At 42.8% G+C, this 17761-nt stretch overlaps 1 protein-coding gene across 10 annotated transcripts in view; it reads right to left on the bottom strand.

Annotated features, from left to right (window-relative positions):
- The window catches only part of SCAP (SREBF chaperone), an 80801-nt gene extending 63908 nt beyond the window's left edge, over positions 1 to 16893 (bottom strand). For 2 of the 10 annotated variants that reach the window (XM_068933989.1, XM_068933994.1), the window contains exon 1: positions 15977 to 16604. The gene's annotated coding sequence lies outside the window, so the exon portion shown is untranslated. Of the gene's footprint in view, positions 1 to 3662; positions 3797 to 15972 lie in introns of those variants that run through there. The other 8 variants (XM_068933988.1, XM_068933992.1, XM_068933993.1 and 5 more) reach the window with 7 other exon arrangements.
- Positions 16894 to 17761: the final 868 nt, after the last annotated feature.

Genomic DNA, 17761 nt, shown 5'->3' with positions numbered 1-17761 from the left:
TGTCTGAAAGCAGACATCACTCACTTCCTATTTTCAAAGCTCTTCTCTAATGAGGAGTTTGTGGTGGAGCATTTTAGAAACATGCAGCTGGCCAGTTCAGCACCAGCTAAGGAAGCAGCACTGATGCTGAACCCGCTCAGTTTCCCTGAGGAGCGTCACGATTCAATTTGTGACGTGCTACCACACGGCACACCCGGAGACCCTTGCCACGCTCCGAGATAACCCGTGCCCTTACAGCAGTCACATAGCATTTTGTGGAATAGATAGGTTTTCAATTCTGACCGACTAGTTCAATCCTCACCACCTCTGCCATGGTTAAAATAGTCACTGTATGATACAGTGTCACTCTGATGACACAGAGACCCAAGAGACAAAACGCTGAACTACAGAACCACTAGCGGGACACTGACAGCCTCTGCCTAACTTGCGTGTTCCTGCCTAACTTGCGTGTTCCACGCCACGGTTCCTGTGTTGTCAGGCAGCAACACAGGAATGACAGCTCCTGGCTATACACTTGACATGATGAAGCAATCTGTACGTATAACAGTATGGGCTAAGTTGGCTCTTCAGCTGCAACTCTAGTACAGAGCAGAAATGAGAACAGCTAACATGCTGCCTGTTCCCAGACCCATTAAAAAAAAAAAAAAAGTAAGGTTTATTCCATTTTAGAAAGAACACCTCAAAACCTGCTTTATTTAGAGGTTAGTCTCCCTGCACCTTGTATGAAGACTGTAGATAGAATGAGCTGCACCACCACTTCATACGCTCAGCAGTGTTCAGTAAGTACACATCTGATTAGTCTTAATATGACACTTTGTTAGACCTTTATAGGGTCCTACAAGTTTCATTAAGGCTTAAGTTTAAGAAATATAGTATAAGATCTCTACATACAGACAGCAGCTTTCTCATCCCTACCTCTGTTAGCATGAGGCTTGCAAAACACACACAGATACAGAACAATCTCTCATACTTGCTTTGTAGATGAGTGCGTGGCCAAGAGTCCAAACCACGCTAATTCCATAGTATTCTGGGTGCTTCGTATGGTTACACTTTCTTGAAAAATTCCTACTATTTTTCTAGCTGACTGTCTCTACTGAGAATTCTTACTAAAAAAAAACAAGACTGACCAGGAAAGCAAGAGATGTAAGGTTTCTTCTTGCAGGAAGAATAAACTCAAAATAATAGATGCTGAATGATACTACTTTTCCAAAGCCAAAAGCTTCTGTCTCACTTTAAAGAATTTGGAACGCGTAACTACTTTTCATTTCCACCTGAAAACACTTATACAGCCTACATAGAAGGCCTCCCCTTACCACTGAAAGGCAAGGAAATGCAGAAATCTCATATGTAGATAGGAGCAGCTCAAACTACGCTAGCCTATGGTAAACTTAAAGAAAAAATTATTCGCAAGTGTAGGAAAGTGCGTTCTTCTATTATAAATAGTAACCTGCTTATATTTTAAGCACATTCTCTGAACAAGTTTTCCATAAAGTTTTTTGAATCAAGCACTTTTATGAAATAGTCATAAAAACACAACACACTACTGTTAGTAAGAGTGAAAAATCACTACTCTGTAGTAACTTTTCTTGCACTTCAATACATAAAATAATTTGCTCAATCTTGCTGCCTAAAACAGTTCTATACCTAAACTTTGAATAAGAATTTTAACCTAGCAATTTCCATTTAAAACCTAAGCTTGGGAAAGCTGGAATGGATCCAAAAATGGTGCCTCTGTTCCCCCAACCCACACCAGCAGCATTCCCACTGGGACCTAACATATTTTAAATGCACGACCTGTCTCTTTGAGGCACCGCAGTACTTCACATGACGGAAACAACACATCACTCTATCAACCCCCAGATAAGATGCAGAATCTCAGAAGCCTTCCTACCACAGTTGTATATTTGGAGAAGGAAAGGGAAAGAGAAAAAGGGAAAGAAGGAAGAGCTTACTAAAAATTAAGATTTACAAAGGTCACTCAGTTGCCCTCTCCTGCTGCCAACAGAGCAGATCAAGTCGACTGCTGTTCTCTCAGTACTTGAGGGCAAGGCAGGCATATGGACTATTGGCAATAATTCCCCATCCCAATATTGCAATCATTTGCCGTGTATTCATCAACCCAATATGGGCTTCCCAAGCAGCTTCCATTCCCAGATATCAGAAAGAATCAGACTACTATACATCTTCTGCCTTCAAAGTTAGGACAAAACAAGTAGAAATAGCAGGACTGATATTGCTCGAGACAAAATTGGCCAGACCACTTCAAAACTGTACTGCCAAATTAAAAATAAGATTTTGATTTGGACTCCAATTATTACCTTGATCCATAGAAGAGAGGTTCCATAGAGGACAAGACCTCTTTCATATTCATATGCTATTTGCTTCACATGCCAGAATTTATGTGGTATTTCTACATCCCATAAGGACACATTCACACATGCTTATAGCTACAGGTATTACGTATCCCGGGCTATACCCTGGACACACAAGGCATCAAAAGCAGTGATCACCGGTACAGAGTTTCCTCGCTGATATTTAGTCTCCACTGGCCGTTGAAAGGTCTCCTTGATCTCTCTTCAGTCGTCACTATGGATATGGTTTCACCATATCAATGCCAGAAACTTGGCACCGTAAGTGTCCCCCTGAAAAAAAGTGACATCAAGAAGTTTCCCTGCCTCCTGTTGCCAAAAGAGATACAGGAAATGGTCAAACTTTGGATTATTCACACACCAGTGATGTGAACACAAATGTTCTTGCGTTTTGCTGGTCTGTAGAGGTGGTTCATATCCTTGATATGCTAGATGCTGTTACCATCTTGACGCCTTCAATAAAACATCCTTGACAATTAACGATCTCAGCTGCAGTAGCAGCTCTCATATCCCAGCCTGAACAACATTCCAGCATCAGCAATAGGGAGAAGGGAGAGAAGAGAGGAACAGGCCATGGGAATCCAAACCTCCTATTCTTCAGCAACCAAGCTCAGATTCTCCTCCAATGAGAGAAAGGGGTGGGAAGTAGAAGCATTCTTCCTCTGAAGACTTCAAAGATGGGAAAAACCAAGAAATGTGCTCAAGACACTAACCTCCCTTCACAGGGCTGCTACAGTCAGTTCTAACACCAAGCTGCTATTCTCCAATTACATTCCCATGGAAAGAATAGTCTTTTGTACTATGAGAGGACACAAAGGTCAAAGGCAACAGAATACTTCCTATGGGAAAATCATGACCAATACACTAACCTTTTGGAGGCTGGTGCCTTGAATGGGTTAATCCTGACTAAGCTCTCTGAGAAACAAGGCTCCAGAGCACCCTGTATGTTCCGACTTGAGTATTCTTTAGAGAAGGCTCCTTTTCATATCCAAAATTAGAAAGTTTTCAATTAATCAAGTTTCAGGTTACAATCCCTTCAATCCAGCCATATGACCAAAATGTCATTTTGAGGTTTTTAAAAAACAGATTTCACACAAAACGTGCATCTAACCCAAGATAATGAAGCATAGGCAGGCCCAGCTCAAATTTCACCTTTCTCCAGTAGAACGCGTAGTCAGAAGCAAGCTGGTTTCAACAGCAGCAGAACCTTCAAGTTTCCAATAGCACCATACTGCATTTCATAGCAAATAAAGATTCAAGCCCAGCTCACTGAAACGTGACTAACGCGCTTACCATTTTTGATCGCTTGTTCACTCCTCATAGCACAAGGAGATTGACCATTTCCAGCACAACTTTCCCTTCTTGTTTATCCTTCTCTGAAAATGTCTCAAAGCTCTTCCCATCAGTCTAATGTTCGGAACACATGCTCTGAACTTGCTTGTCAATTCATTTCCCTTCGCCAAATAAAAAACAAATAAAAGCATGTTTGCCAGAAACATAAAACAATGTTTAAAGATCAAGGAGTTGCACATATCCTGGTACAACATTCTAGATACATATTCAGGGCTAGTTACTCATTCCATTCTCATCCTTTTGCCGGTTTTCCTCTCCATACGATCTTCATTTATTTCTTGACAGTTCAAAAATCTGTAAGTTATCTGAAATAAAACCCCATTTTGCAAGTGATAGTTCACTTTTTTTTTTTTTAAACAAGGTATTCATCACGCCCCAAAATGCTTGAATAGTGACAAACAGAAGACCCAGGAGAAATATCGCCACGACGACTCCGAAAGAGAGCACAGACAAATAATCTTAACATCTCAGGGACAACCTAATCCGCTACCAAAAAGCATCTGCATTCAAAACATGCTTCCAAACACATTTTCAATACATCCTTTGGATCTTTATACCACAAGAGAAAAGTCTCAACCAAATCCTGCTAGTTTATTGAATGTCACTTGAATATTGCAAGCAGTGCTGTTCAACAGCTTGTTGGTATGTATAAAGTGATGGGATGTTCCATGTAAAAAACAACGAAACACAGAAGTTGGATAAGTTATAAAAATAGAAAGTGTCAACATTTAGAAAAAAATCCACAATTCCACTCAAAGCTTACTCTTATTTTTGCATTTAGCCAAAGGAATTTAATAAGATCCTTATTAGATTACCAAACACAACAACACTTTTTCCAATCGTTTCTTCTACCCCACTAAGTTCTTGCCCTATGAACCATGCTCTAGCCTACACTGTTAATTCATCATATAGAAAGAAACATGATCAGGTAAAACAGCATCCTTCTTAAATTATGACTCTAGCTTGCTTTAGCATCATTTGTTACAATTTCAAAAATATGATTACTATCAAACTCACGTAGGACAACAGACGGAGAAGCATGGTAGAAAAAACTGCCAAATTAATTTGGAAAAAGTTGAATTTAGAGAATAAAAGGTGCAAGACCTACATTACTGAAATAGTGAGTGCCACAGAATATAAAAGGCAAAGAGAGAACTAAGAATTCATTTTCCAGTTTTGGGACAAGGCTGCACAGCAGATTTTGGACAGAGGGCTTATTTTCTTCAGACTCATTTTTCCCTCCTCTGTAAAAGGAAAGTGAATTATACTGATTCCATTTTGAAAAAAAAGGTAATATGAAACATAAAGACAGTATGATACAAAAAACTAGCTACTGTAAATACTTAGAAGCTATGCAGCAAATTATCATATAACTTTTACTTTCTTCAGTTTCACCACAATATGCTTTTGTAATGAGCATGTCAAGTAGTCCTCAGTCAGGTGAAGTCTGTAAGTCCTCCAGAAATCAGTTGTTTTGTCTGTCGAGGAACTATTCAGAGGGTTTCTAGGTATGGTGGATTTTTTCCACATTTCTAATGCATCAGCTTCCATTGAATTTTAGAATTACAACAATGTTATATTTTTTCCAGGCCTTAGGCAGCTGATAATAACCCCAGTTAGATCAATTAAAAGCCAAGCACTACAATCTGATTCGTCTCATTTGCCATCTTTCTACCTATTTTCTGTTGTCAAGAATTCAAGAACTAGATGTCTACTTCAATAAACGTAAGTCCTCAGTTATAACATTAAGAATTAGAATTGTCAGTAGTTTTGGAAAAGATACAAACTTTCAAGTGTCATAGAATAGACAAAATTTTAACCAATGGTAGTTAGAAAGTCTTTCTCATAAGATTTTTTTCAAATACATCATAAGCCTCCTTTACAGCATGCAGACTGTACTAAAGTACTGCCACTTTACAGTTTATGCAGGAATTTATTGAGTTCACAACTTGCTATCAAACACATTTTTCATGGAACTGCTCTATCAATAGGATCAACATGGATTTATCATCATTCAGCCCACTAAAGGCTCTTTCCGCATTGCTTTTGCTAAATGGTTGGTTCTGAAGAGGGTACCTTCTCAGCCCAGCTCAGCTCAGGGGTTGTGGCTTTAGTGCATTCTCACTGCTGACACCAGCAAGGCAGAGCATATGCACTACAGCCACAGGTCTGGTTCTAATTCCTTACAAGGCTCAACAGGAAATAAAAAGAGCAAAGATTTGAGCTGTCATCTATTCAGACAGCATTAAGCCTGATTTCTTTCATGTGGGGCACCACCTCATTGGGATGAGACCCAAACATTACTTGAATTAACTCTGTATTTAAAACTCCCAAAAAGTAAAATACACTGTCCAAGTTTTGGAGAGTGGCTCTGATTTTTTTTAAGGAAGCCTCACTGGACAACTGAGGGTACATCTTTCCAGGAAAAGAGTCCAAAATAAAAATCCATTACTTTTCATAACTGGGAAAAAAAACCTGCAGGAAGAGGGAATTACCCACTAAAGAGATCGTGTATTTAAAAGAAACACTAAAGGGAATCAGAAGAGCAAGATGTTTGCAAGTGACAGAGGCTATTTAAAGTTATTATATTGGAAGCTCAGAGGAAATGCCTAGCATTTACCAAAAAGGCTGGCAAAAAGTTGAAGGTGTGTCCAAATGAGGAAAATAAGGGGAATGAAATTCTTGCACACTATAAGAACATTATAAAGCAGGCCAAAAAGGAGTCTGAGGAACAACTAGACAGAGGCATAAGAACTAATAATAAATCCTAATTCAGATTCCATGAGCAGGAAGTCTGCCAGAGTATCTGTAGGGCCACCAGATCAGGATATTAAGGGAAAAAAAAAAAAAAAAACATAGAGGAAAGGCCAGATAAAAATTGCATTCATCTTTGCAGAGGAGAGAGAAGTTAGGGGGGGAAAATCGCATTCATCTTTGCAGAGGAGAGAGAAGTAGGGGGAAAAGGAAGCTTCTATGCTGAAATCCTCCGTTATGGAGGCATAAGGATCCATCACAGACTGGCTTGTCAATAGAAGAGGTTACAAAAGAAAATGTTACAGGACCTAGGGTGGATACCAGAGGGCACTATGCCAGGATATGCATAGGAACTCAAAGGTGCAACAGCTAAACTGTAACAAGTTACTTCTAGTCTCAATATGATTGCTGAAGGTGGGAGGTATTCTTCCACTTTTTACTAGGGAATTATCTGTGAAACTACAGATCATCAAGGCAGATGTTTTAAAGAAAGTAGCAGAAACTACTCTAACAAACTGAATTTCTGGATACATGGATAGTTATGACACGGTAAGAGTCAACTTCACGAGACTGCTAGACTTTTCTGAAGGAATAAAAAAAAGTATTTAGATGAGAGATACAATTTAGAAAGCATACCTAGACTTTCAAAAGTGTGTTCAATAAAACCCTTTATCAGGGATGTTTAAAGAAGCTAAGCTGTCATGCATTAAAGGGGAAGGGGCTTCATACAGATAAAAGTTGGTTACACATGAGGTTAAAAAAAAAAACAAAACAAAAACAGCAAGACTGTCTAGTTCTCCTAATAGAGCAAGGTGACCAGTAGAGTCCCACAGGAACCTGGGCTGTTTAATGTATTCATAAATTACCTGGAAAAAAGGTATAATGTTAACATAATAGACAACTGAAAGTGTTATTTATTCAGAGTAGCAAAGATCAGGCTGACTGAGGAGCGGGCAGAAATAACTCCATATCAAGTGACTGGAGAACAAAGTGACAGATGAAATTTGATGCCAATGAATATGAAATGATGCATATGGGGAAAATAATGTTCAATACACAGGAAAGCATACTAGACTGGCTATTGCCATTCATGAACAAGAGCTATGCTTCTAATCATTAATTCTCTGTAAACATTAGCTCAATGCAGTCAAAGCAGCAAATCATATATTAGAAATTATTAAGCATTGAATAGAGAACAAAATAGAAATCATTACATTAATATGTAAATCCATGCTATGCACACACTAAGTGCTATACGCAGTTCTGGTCTTTCTGCCTCTTTCCCCTCACCTCCAAAAGCACATACAGTAGAACGCAAAAAGGTACAAAGAAGTTCAACAAAGATGATCAAAGACATGGAACAGCCTCCATAAAAGAAACAAAAGAAATATGTAAAGATTTTTTTTTTACTCTAGAAAGGTTTTTAAAAGTCAACAAATGGATATAATAGACATCTCTAAAATCAGCAGTCATCTGAGGAAACTGAACAGGGAAGGACTGTTTCTTCCAGTGCAAGAATAGTGCAACATCAAAAGAAACTACAAAGTGGCAGTTCAAAAGAAACACACAGTTAAGCTGAGGAAGTCTTTATTCCAGGACGTTGTTGATGTCACATGGGTTAAAAAAGCAACTGGACAAATCGAATTTTTGGAAGAAAGAGCAATGAAGAACTATTAAATGGAAAGCCAATGCATTCCTCTGGCTTGAGGAGCCCCTGAGCCACAAGTCACTTTCCCAGAGTGCCGTACTACCTGCCAGTATCTCAAAATACGTGTCCTCTTCTTACACTCTTCCCCTATACCACCATGATCAGAAACAAGATACCAACCTATATAGACCTTTAGTCTGACCCAGTGGCTGTTGTTATGCAAGGCACATCACATGGCTACTTCTGGAATAATCAGCTTCTTTTTGTTTATCAATGTAGCTGTCTTACAGCAAATGGCTAGGGAATTACTTTATTCTAAAAGCATCAAAAGAATGATGCAACATCCACATACAATTACACATCACTGTGTTACCATTAAACGTGGCTACACTGAAAAAAAGGAACCAAGTCCATCTCTCTCTTCAACTGAGGGTGTACAGGCCTGTTTCAATATGTTCCTCCTACTCAGTGGCCAGGTAGGAAACAAACTGGGGAATTCAATCAACTTTCACTGGAGGCAACAAAAAGCTCCTGACTCCAACTAAAGAACAGTTATTTCACGATGCATACAACCAACAACAAAGAAAATCTCTGACCTTGTTTAGGATATACACTGAATGAATGCACAGGTCAGACACTTTAAACCCATATTTAAAACTTCTCAAGGATGGAGAAAATTCATTTCCATGGGAAAAAAAAACCGTATATGCACTCCAAGCATTAATTAAATGTTGTTTACCTTCTTGATTAAATGTTGTTTACCTTCTTGCAAATCTTAACCAAGCTCCATCACTGTAGCATAAGGTAGTTGTGCCTATATTTGTATTTCTTTTTGAATACAATGTCATCTGCTTAGCTCTTTCTGTAACAAAGAATCACTCCAGTCGGCATATCATTGTAGCTCTATGTAACACTCCCACAGAGGCGTAAACAAACAATTCACCCGGCATAGGCAGCATGGGCTTGCAGTTAGTCTTTCTACATTAACCATATTTTCTAACGCTCCCCTACAAGATCAAGTTTAACATCTTAGCTGTTTGGGCTGGCAAAGCCCATGCCTTCCATTTGTTTTATGAAAGATCTAGAATACTTTTGGATGCCATTACATAAATCGGTAACTTTGTCAAGATCCCTTCTCCATGTCTTTTATCAAAAGTTTCCAAGTAATAAACACATTCTGGACTAGCAAGAAAGAGAGGGAAAACTCCCAAATACAGCCCTCACCCCACAGACACACGCAAACTGCAAAAGTCAAGATACACGCTTTAGTATAACCACAACAGATTTCTATGGAACACCTGAGGCCATAGATAGTTTGGCACAAAAGGATAGAACTTTTTCTTCTGGGTCAAGAGCCTCATGACTCATTCTGCTTGCAATAAAATGAACTAACTGAAAGGATGGTTGACCTTCACCTATTCAGTTTATATTGCCTTACCACTTGACCAGAGTCATGGATGAGAGTATCACAGTGCAGCTATAACAAAACAAGCCAACCCAGTAGTTGCAACTGACACATGAGAGAAGATTTAGAAGAAACAAGGCAAGAAGAGACTTTTAAGGGGAGGCTAATTCATGAACCTAACTCAGAGCATATCAGTTAGGCCCAGACTATTCCCAGTAGATGTTTATCCAACTTGTTCTTACACATTTAGTTGGAGACTCTATAGCCAGCCCAGGCAACCTACTCTAATAATCAGTTTTAGAGAGCTTTTCACAACCTCTTATCGGTGTCCCTTCCTCCTGTGTAAACCATTACTTTTGTGCTCTTTGCAGTGGGTGTGGAAAACAGTGTACTTCCTTCCTCTCATCAGCAGTGCTTGCAAGAGTAAATTCCTTAAGTCTCCCTTCAGTCTCCTCTACCCCAAACCTCAGTGCATGCAGCTTTCCTCGGTCACGCTTTCCAAAGTCTGACTGCTCTCCTTTGGAGTCTCTCCAGTTGGTTCACACTATTTTTCAAGTGTCAAACCAAAAACAGGTCACAGGGTGTCCAAATGAAGCTCCACCGGCACTGGGTGGAACGGAAGGATTACATCATAACCTGCAGCTTATTTTCTGGTTTTCACATCCAAAAAAAAAAACTTTTGCCTCCCCTCCTCCTTCCCCCACAGATGATTGTTCACCATTTCAGTATGGGTAAAAAGATCCTTTTACACTGGGTTATTACCTAATCAATTACTCTCATTCCTGCAGCTGATTATTTTTGCTTAAATACAAAAACCTTGCATCTGTCCTTTTTGGACTGTATCCTATTTTTCTGGCAACACTGAAGTCGCTAGATCCATTTCTTAATTTTTAATCCTGTCCCATAGTATGTTTACAGTCCTTCCTGACTTTGTCTCATCTACAACTTTAATATGCATAGTGTATTCTATCACATCTTATTCTATCAAATCTTATTAGGAAAAAAAAAGAAAAATCAAAAACATTGCTGAACAGCAGCTCTCGTTTCTGTATCCAGAAACAGGCCTGCCATCTTACCAGGGAAAGTAGTAAACTCACTTGGTCAAGGAAATACATGTGGCTAATCAGCTGGCTGTTACTTGCTCCCTGTAATCTTTTAGGTACTTTCAAATCACTTGGTTATTTGTTCTAGAATTTTTAGATGACTATCTATTCTCCTCTCTCTTCTACCCACTCTTTTACCTAAACAAACTGTGTGCTCTTTTCTACTGTTTCAAATCACCTATTTTCCACTTATCATAAGATGCCTACCAAAGATTTAAAGTTTTTCTTAGTCACTACATAGATGAAGACAAATCTCATCTCATAAATGAAAATCTCTAACTTAGACAACTGCTTACTAACCTGTTTTTTCTCTATTCTAATTAGTGACTAGCATTAGCTGCTAGCCAGCTGGCTGCTTTGGTCTTCAGAGAGTCAACTACAAAAGATACCAAACACTTCAGCCTAAGCGCCACTGAACTGCAAGCTTTCCTCCCTGTTCTGTCCTCCACGATCTTCTTACTATTAACACATTTATAGGATAATTTTTGTATGCCTTGATAGCCCTTGCTAGTTGGTTTTGATTTATATCTTAATGCTTCTTCTGTGGTTTTGCTGTTCTTTAAGTGAAAAATAGAAACACCTCTAGCTTTGAATAACCCACATATCATAAACATGATGAAAGTAGCATTCATGTCTAGCACTTGAAAAGTAAGAATGGGATTTCTATCTAGCTCCAGCATTGCTTTTGAGAAAAAAGTTTATATAAGTGAGAAATACCTACAGCAGTCATCTACTCTCACGACACACCCAGATGCACTCATTTTTTCCCTCTACAACTCTGCAGCTGCAATTACTCATTTACCTTGCCCAGTGAGTATCTGAAACCAGCACAACATTTACCCTGCTTCTATATCTGTAGCTGGGATTCCTTCCAATGCAAAGAGATGTTTCCTGATTCAACAGGACAGAAGTCAGAATTGATCTTTAATTACATTAAAAAAAAAAAAAATCAGACTTAATTTAGGCCCATAAATTCTTATCGTATATTTTCCAGTTCTATTTCTCAAAAAGATGGTCTTATCTGCACATCTAATACCACCTCCTGCCGCAACAACTTTGTTAGGAAGTGGTGCCACAATAAATGCTTAACATTCTTACTTCATTCATTTTTTCAAAGGTATGGAAAGTTAAAGAAGAAAAGATAATAACATTAAAAAAAGTATACAAAACAAGCCAATATATTCTACAGAAGGAAAAGTATTTTGTTTAGCAGCCCGCTACATTATTGTTTATGTTTAGGTCACTAGCTCAGTTTTGGGTGCTACAGGTACAGTGAGTTTCTGAAACGATTCTCAAGTTAATCACATCTATGCGAATACTCCTGGCCGACTTCTGGATTTTCCACATACCGCACCATTTCACCATACAGCAGTACAGTCTCTTCCCACAGACATACAGAGCATGCCTCCAATATTTTCTGCAGCTACAAACCTGGGCAGACTAACATTTTTTAAACAGGACCACCACAGTCTTTTTTCTGGATGAGTAAGATATCTGTTACAAGCAGAAAATCCACAAATTTTCACCAGTTAAGTGCTACTTTTGCTTCACAGACAAAAGTTCAAGGAGGCACAACTACTAAAGAAAAATAGAAGTGTGATGGGTTATAAAGGGATTAATTCAGAAAAATACTTCTCTGGTAAAGGATAAAAATATGCGAAACAGCCAGTACTAGAACCTGGCGATGGCTTACGTTATCTGGGTTCATGACATTCAGAAACTAGTTCTGGCTGTGCTTTTAATACAGGAGGGGCAGAAGACGTTTTAAAATATCTTCCTTCTGAAGCAGTCTTCTACTGAAGTTTGCACTGTCTTTTGCATCACCATCATTCTCATCATTGTTCCTGCAGTCCTTTGCATTTAATTCAGCAACTAGCTTTGGTTATTTCTGTTGACCAAAACCATAGCTTAAACTGTATGGTTTTCCTCCTAGAAGGAAGCTTCCAAGAAAGACTCAGAAGTATCTGAAGACAGCCAGCCCAGTTTAGTATCAGTCACGTTAAAAACACACCCCTACACCAAAGGCCACCTATCCCTGTTAGCAGTTTCCTGACTAGCTGTAATCAGAATTGGATCAAACTAAATTTATGGGTCAAGCGCTATCTTTTCCTCAAGAAAAAATCATTTTGTGGAAACATTTAAAACAGTAGCCTGCCCATTTCAGAATAAGGACTTGTTTGTCTTCCATATCCCAGATGAGTACCTCAGTCACTGGGTAACAGATATTTGGAAAAGGGTTTAAGATGAGTTTCTAAAACTTCAGACAGGAAAAAAAAAAAAAAAGAAAAAGAAAACCACCTGTGGCTGTTTCGCGTAGCCTACTTTCTATTCCACACAGACCCTTGCTACAACTCACAAACATTAGAGCTTCAGCAGTATTTCTACCTAAATTCTCAAATGCTGTAAGTTACATGACTGACACAGCCAGAGCTAACAGGTATTCTCTCAGGTATTCTCTCATTTTGCTAAACAAAATGACAGAAATAAGAGACGATGAACACAACTCTGACCAAAGTCCATGAAAGAAAAAATTAAGAAGTAAACTTCAACACATATGTTACAGTGTTTCCTCAAAGAAAAGCTTTAATCAGAACAGTTTTCCTTATTAAAAAAATAAGACTTCCAAGCTTGAGAAGTGTGCTGATAAAGTACTGCTGAATGCAAGTACCTGTAAGGTGATTCACTTGCATGGGATTGCTTTTCAACAGGTTCTAGATTACAGAAGTAACAGCTGGCAAGCCTGAATAACCAAACTGCCAAGACTCTCAGTAACAGTTAAAGGGAGCTTTCTGTCATCTCTAGCATCATGCAGAACTAATTATTTTTCTTTATAATAATCACCAATTAGAAACCCAGGATCAGCAAATCACTGAGCTCTTTCTTCCCACCAGTGAAACAAATCCTAGAACTACTTTGTTAGATAACAAGTCTGAAAGTCTGACTTAGAGATTGTCTTTTGAGAACAAACCAACTATTATTCCCATGGCATCTTTATCACAATGGTTCATACAAGATTAATTCAGTTTTTACTAACGAAATGCAACCCTCCTCCTCTCCTCATTCACCACTGCTCTCTTCCCTTCAGCTGAAACTCACTGTTTTACCGTTTACTGGCAGCAGCCTTGGAATTTTATTGCTCTTCCCAAGGGATTCCAATTGTGCAGAAAGGAAACTGGCCATTCTGAAACCAGGACTGTGTCTTATCCTGAAGACACAAATCAAAAGATTCACTTGAGGACAGTCACCTTTAATTCCCTGTTCATCCACCTCCTTTTACAGCCTACAGACTCTGAAACACAAGGCTGAACTAATGCAGAACTTTCTGATGTTTCCTGAGACCTTTCTTTCTTCCCCTTTAACATACTCTATAAGGGGCAGGCAAAGCTGGCTAGTTGTGCTGACCAAACTGAACCGAGAGAGAAGAGAGTAAGATGCTACTCAGGGGCAAGCAAGGCCTCTGAAGACAACATAGCAGTTTGAATGCAGTAGCAGGTAGGAAGGAATTTAAAATGAACAGGCTACAGTAAAAGCACAAGGCAAGGCAAAAAACTTTTCTTTCAGTCATATTTTCATTTTGACTTGCTCAAATTACTAAATTACTCTTACTCCCTTTTCCATTCACTACCTACAGAGTTTCACTACAGATCGTTTTAACTATTTTCAGTCATTTTTGTCAAGCTATATTATTTTATTTTTTAAACTCTTTGCTCATGAGAAGAAAAAAAAAAAAAAAGACTTCTCTCTTACGCACTATTATATGAGCTCTGACAACAGACAGGCCTAGAACCTGCTAAATAAAACCACCATTTAATAACTGTCAACAGCTATCTTCAGAGAAAGTTTTGTCAAGTTTTTTTCGTCAGTGAGATTTTGACACTTAACACACTATTTTAATGTTCCTGACACAAAACCTAATTCTTCTTTGCTCTTTTGTAATGTTTTATATTTAAATCATGTTTGGAAAAATAAAAAGTATCCCACCAAGTTAACTTTATAACCGAAAACACTGAGCAGAGTTACTGCCAGCCATTAAGCTGAATTACTGGAAAGAGAATATTTCTGGTAGAAGGATTCAGAGGTGAACAGCACAGCTTTCTACATGTTGTACATTCAGTGAAAATCCCAGGGTGTTTTCCTTTCTTCTAAATTCAAGTCAGCTAATCCTTTCTGCATTACACAACAGTTCACGTAATCCTAAATTTATCACCCTCGTGTGCTGTCGTAACAGTTGCACATTTCACAAAGAATGAGATCATATCTTATCTTGGCCCCCATCACGAAGGGGAATTTAATTCATTTTTTTAAAAATTCTCAGAAATAAGTAGGAGTTACACTCAGGACTTTTTGGCATTAAGGCAGTACTTCTTTTCTCAGTACCACAGGTACCCAAACACAAAGACACAAACACATCGCTTCAGGACTGAAGCGGTTCCTCCACTTTCTTCTTATTTCTGAAGATAATCTGAAAACACTCACTAGGTCTCATAAGGAAGTTGATTCCCAAGTTTTAGCAACATTTCAAAGATTAGGATGAACGAAAGATACTTGCAGCACCATGCCATCATCACAAAACAATGTCCCCATAAAATCAAAGCAGCAAAATAGTTTCGAACTCTGAAGTGGACGGTAGCTTGCTACATTTCACCAAGCAAACCAGTCAGAGTAGCATTAAGCACATTTCACTCCATTTTCCCTTTATTCATGCACTCCTTTTTCTTCCTCTCTATAAAGCTTATTTTCCTGGTTTTGCAGCACAGATACTTATCTCTTTCCTCATCTCACTCTCTTTACTCTTTCATTCCCTTTCCACCATCTTTGCTCCTTCCTCCCCACAAAACTTTCCACTCTGTTTCCCTGAAACGCGTTCCCTCTCGCTCCCCCTGGCCCATGTGCCCCGTCCCCCGCTTGCCTACGAAACAGCACGACCTCAGGGCACGACTGCTCCCTGCTTTCCTAAGCAGTAAACAGGGACTGTCCTGTTCCCTGTTCTTACTATATCCTCCTGCAAGCAGAGCAGTGGCTTTTCTGGGCCCCTGAAGGAGGGAGATCTTTCAACACCCCTTTTCTAGACCCGCTGCAGAAGGGCCCAAACAACCTTTCTTCCCTTCCCACACCTAGCACCTGCTTCTTTATTTTGAGATGCTAAGCAGGGAAGGTGTTCCTTGTTTCGCATGCCTCAGGAGACCTCAGCAGCTCGCTCCCTCTCTTTCCTCCCCCGACAGGTAAAGTAAGCAAAATTAATCTTTTCTTCCTCTCGGCCGCTCAACGCACATACCCGCGCTAGTTATTAGCTCATCCCTCCATAAGAAAAAAAAAAAACACACACAAAAACAAACCAACCAACCGGCCAGGCCGCACGACCGCCAGGAAGGTAACGACCACCCTCTAGGGATAAACCCCGGCAAGGGGAACCGAGGGCACCCGAAGCACCGCCGCTTGTCAAGTGCTGCCGGCCACCAGCCGCCAGCTCAGCCCGCCACAAAGCGAGACGGGACGGGACGGGGCGGGCGGGCACGGCGCACACCGGGCCTCAGCCCGGCACCGGCCTCCCCTGCCCAGCAGCCGACGAGGAAGGCGCTTATGGCGGCGGCGCCGCCGTCCACCCGCCGCAGGCGGCCGGTTCCGCGCACACCGGCTCCTCCGCGGCCTCCCCGGAACCGGGGAAGCGCATATTGGGGAGGGAGAGGGGGCCGCGCAGTCCGGCGGCGGCGGGGAGCCGAGCGGGCCACCGACTGCCGCCACCGCCGCCTCCTTCTCCTCACAGAGAGGCGGCGCGGGCGACCGTTAAACGGCCGTTGGGGAGGGGAGGGGAGGGGAGCGGCGCGCGCCCCCCTCCCCCCCTTCGCTGTGTGAGGGGCGGCGGCGGCGCGCGCGGCCGGGCCTGGCGGGAAGCGCGCGGTGGCGGGAAGGGGGGGGGGAGGAGAGGGGGCCCGCTGGGGACCGGCGCGCCCGCCGCGGCCTCTCACCTGCCCGGCGGGCAGCAGCGGCGCCGCTCGGCTCCCGGCGCGGCGGCTCCTCCTCGCCTCTGACCCTTGACCTCTGCCCGCCGCTCGCCGGTTTGGGGTAGTTTTCTCTCTTTTTTTTTTTCCCCCCCCCCTTTTTTTTCCTCTCCTTCTCTTTCTTCACGGCCTCCTTTTTACCCTCACCACCCCCTTCCCGGCCTGTCGCTCTCGGGTCCCCCCGACCCCCGCCCTCACGACGACGCCGCCGCCGCGCCGGGCCCACACGCGCGCAGCGCCGACCGCCGGCCACGCCCCTCGCCGCGGAGACAGAGAGGCCACGCCCCCTCGCACTAGGACCCGCCCCTGCTCTAAACCACGCCCCTCTGTGGCTGGGACACGCCCCCGCGCTAGGGCAAGCCCCCCGCGCTGGGACAGGCTCCACTCTACGCCACGCCCCCGCCCCCTCGCTAGGGCACGCCCCCCGTGCTACGTCACGCCCCCTGCGCTAGGACACGCCCCCCGCGCGGCCTCGGCGCGGCGCACGTGGGAGGGCGGAAGCGGGCCCGGAGCACGTGGAGCGGGGACGGGGGCGGCCCGGGCACCGGGAGCCCTGGGCAAAGGGGGGACGGGGGGGACGGGCTGGGCCCTGGGGCATGAACCGGACACCGGCGGGCCGTGGGCACCGGGAGCCCCGGGCACAGGGGGGACGGGGAAGGACCAGCACGGTCAGCTCTGGGGCCCGGGGGGCAGATGGGGCACCGGGAGCTCGGAGGTGCAGGGCAGGGCTGAAGGTGGAGGAGTTGGCACCGGGGGCTTTGGGGAGGACCAGGCACCCAGAGCCCGGGGACTGCAGCGTGAACAGGGGCCGATAGGGCACCCGGAGCCGGGGGACACAGCAGGAATGGGGGTGGACGGGGTGCTGGGGGCCACAACAGGTGGGAAGTGCCTGCTCCCCCCCCCACCAAGGGGGAGAGCACCCAGTGCAGCGTGCCGGGGGCCGCCGCGCTGCCCTGGCCACCCCCAAACGCGGGGGTGCAGCCTCAGGCCGCCCGGCCCCGCGGAGCGGGATTCATCGCACTGGGGGCAGCAGCGCGGACGCGATGCCCGGCCGAGCGGGAGTGAACGGGGACGACGGGGCTGGGTCCCTGCCGCGCCGCTGGCCCCGTGCCGGGCTGCAGGCCGCGCAG

Source organism: Struthio camelus, chromosome 2, assembly GCF_040807025.1.
Source record: "Struthio camelus isolate bStrCam1 chromosome 2, bStrCam1.hap1, whole genome shotgun sequence".
In the NCBI taxonomy this organism is placed as follows: domain Eukaryota; kingdom Metazoa; phylum Chordata; class Aves; order Struthioniformes; family Struthionidae; genus Struthio; species Struthio camelus.
This window is presented reverse-complemented; position numbering and strand designations above follow the sequence as displayed.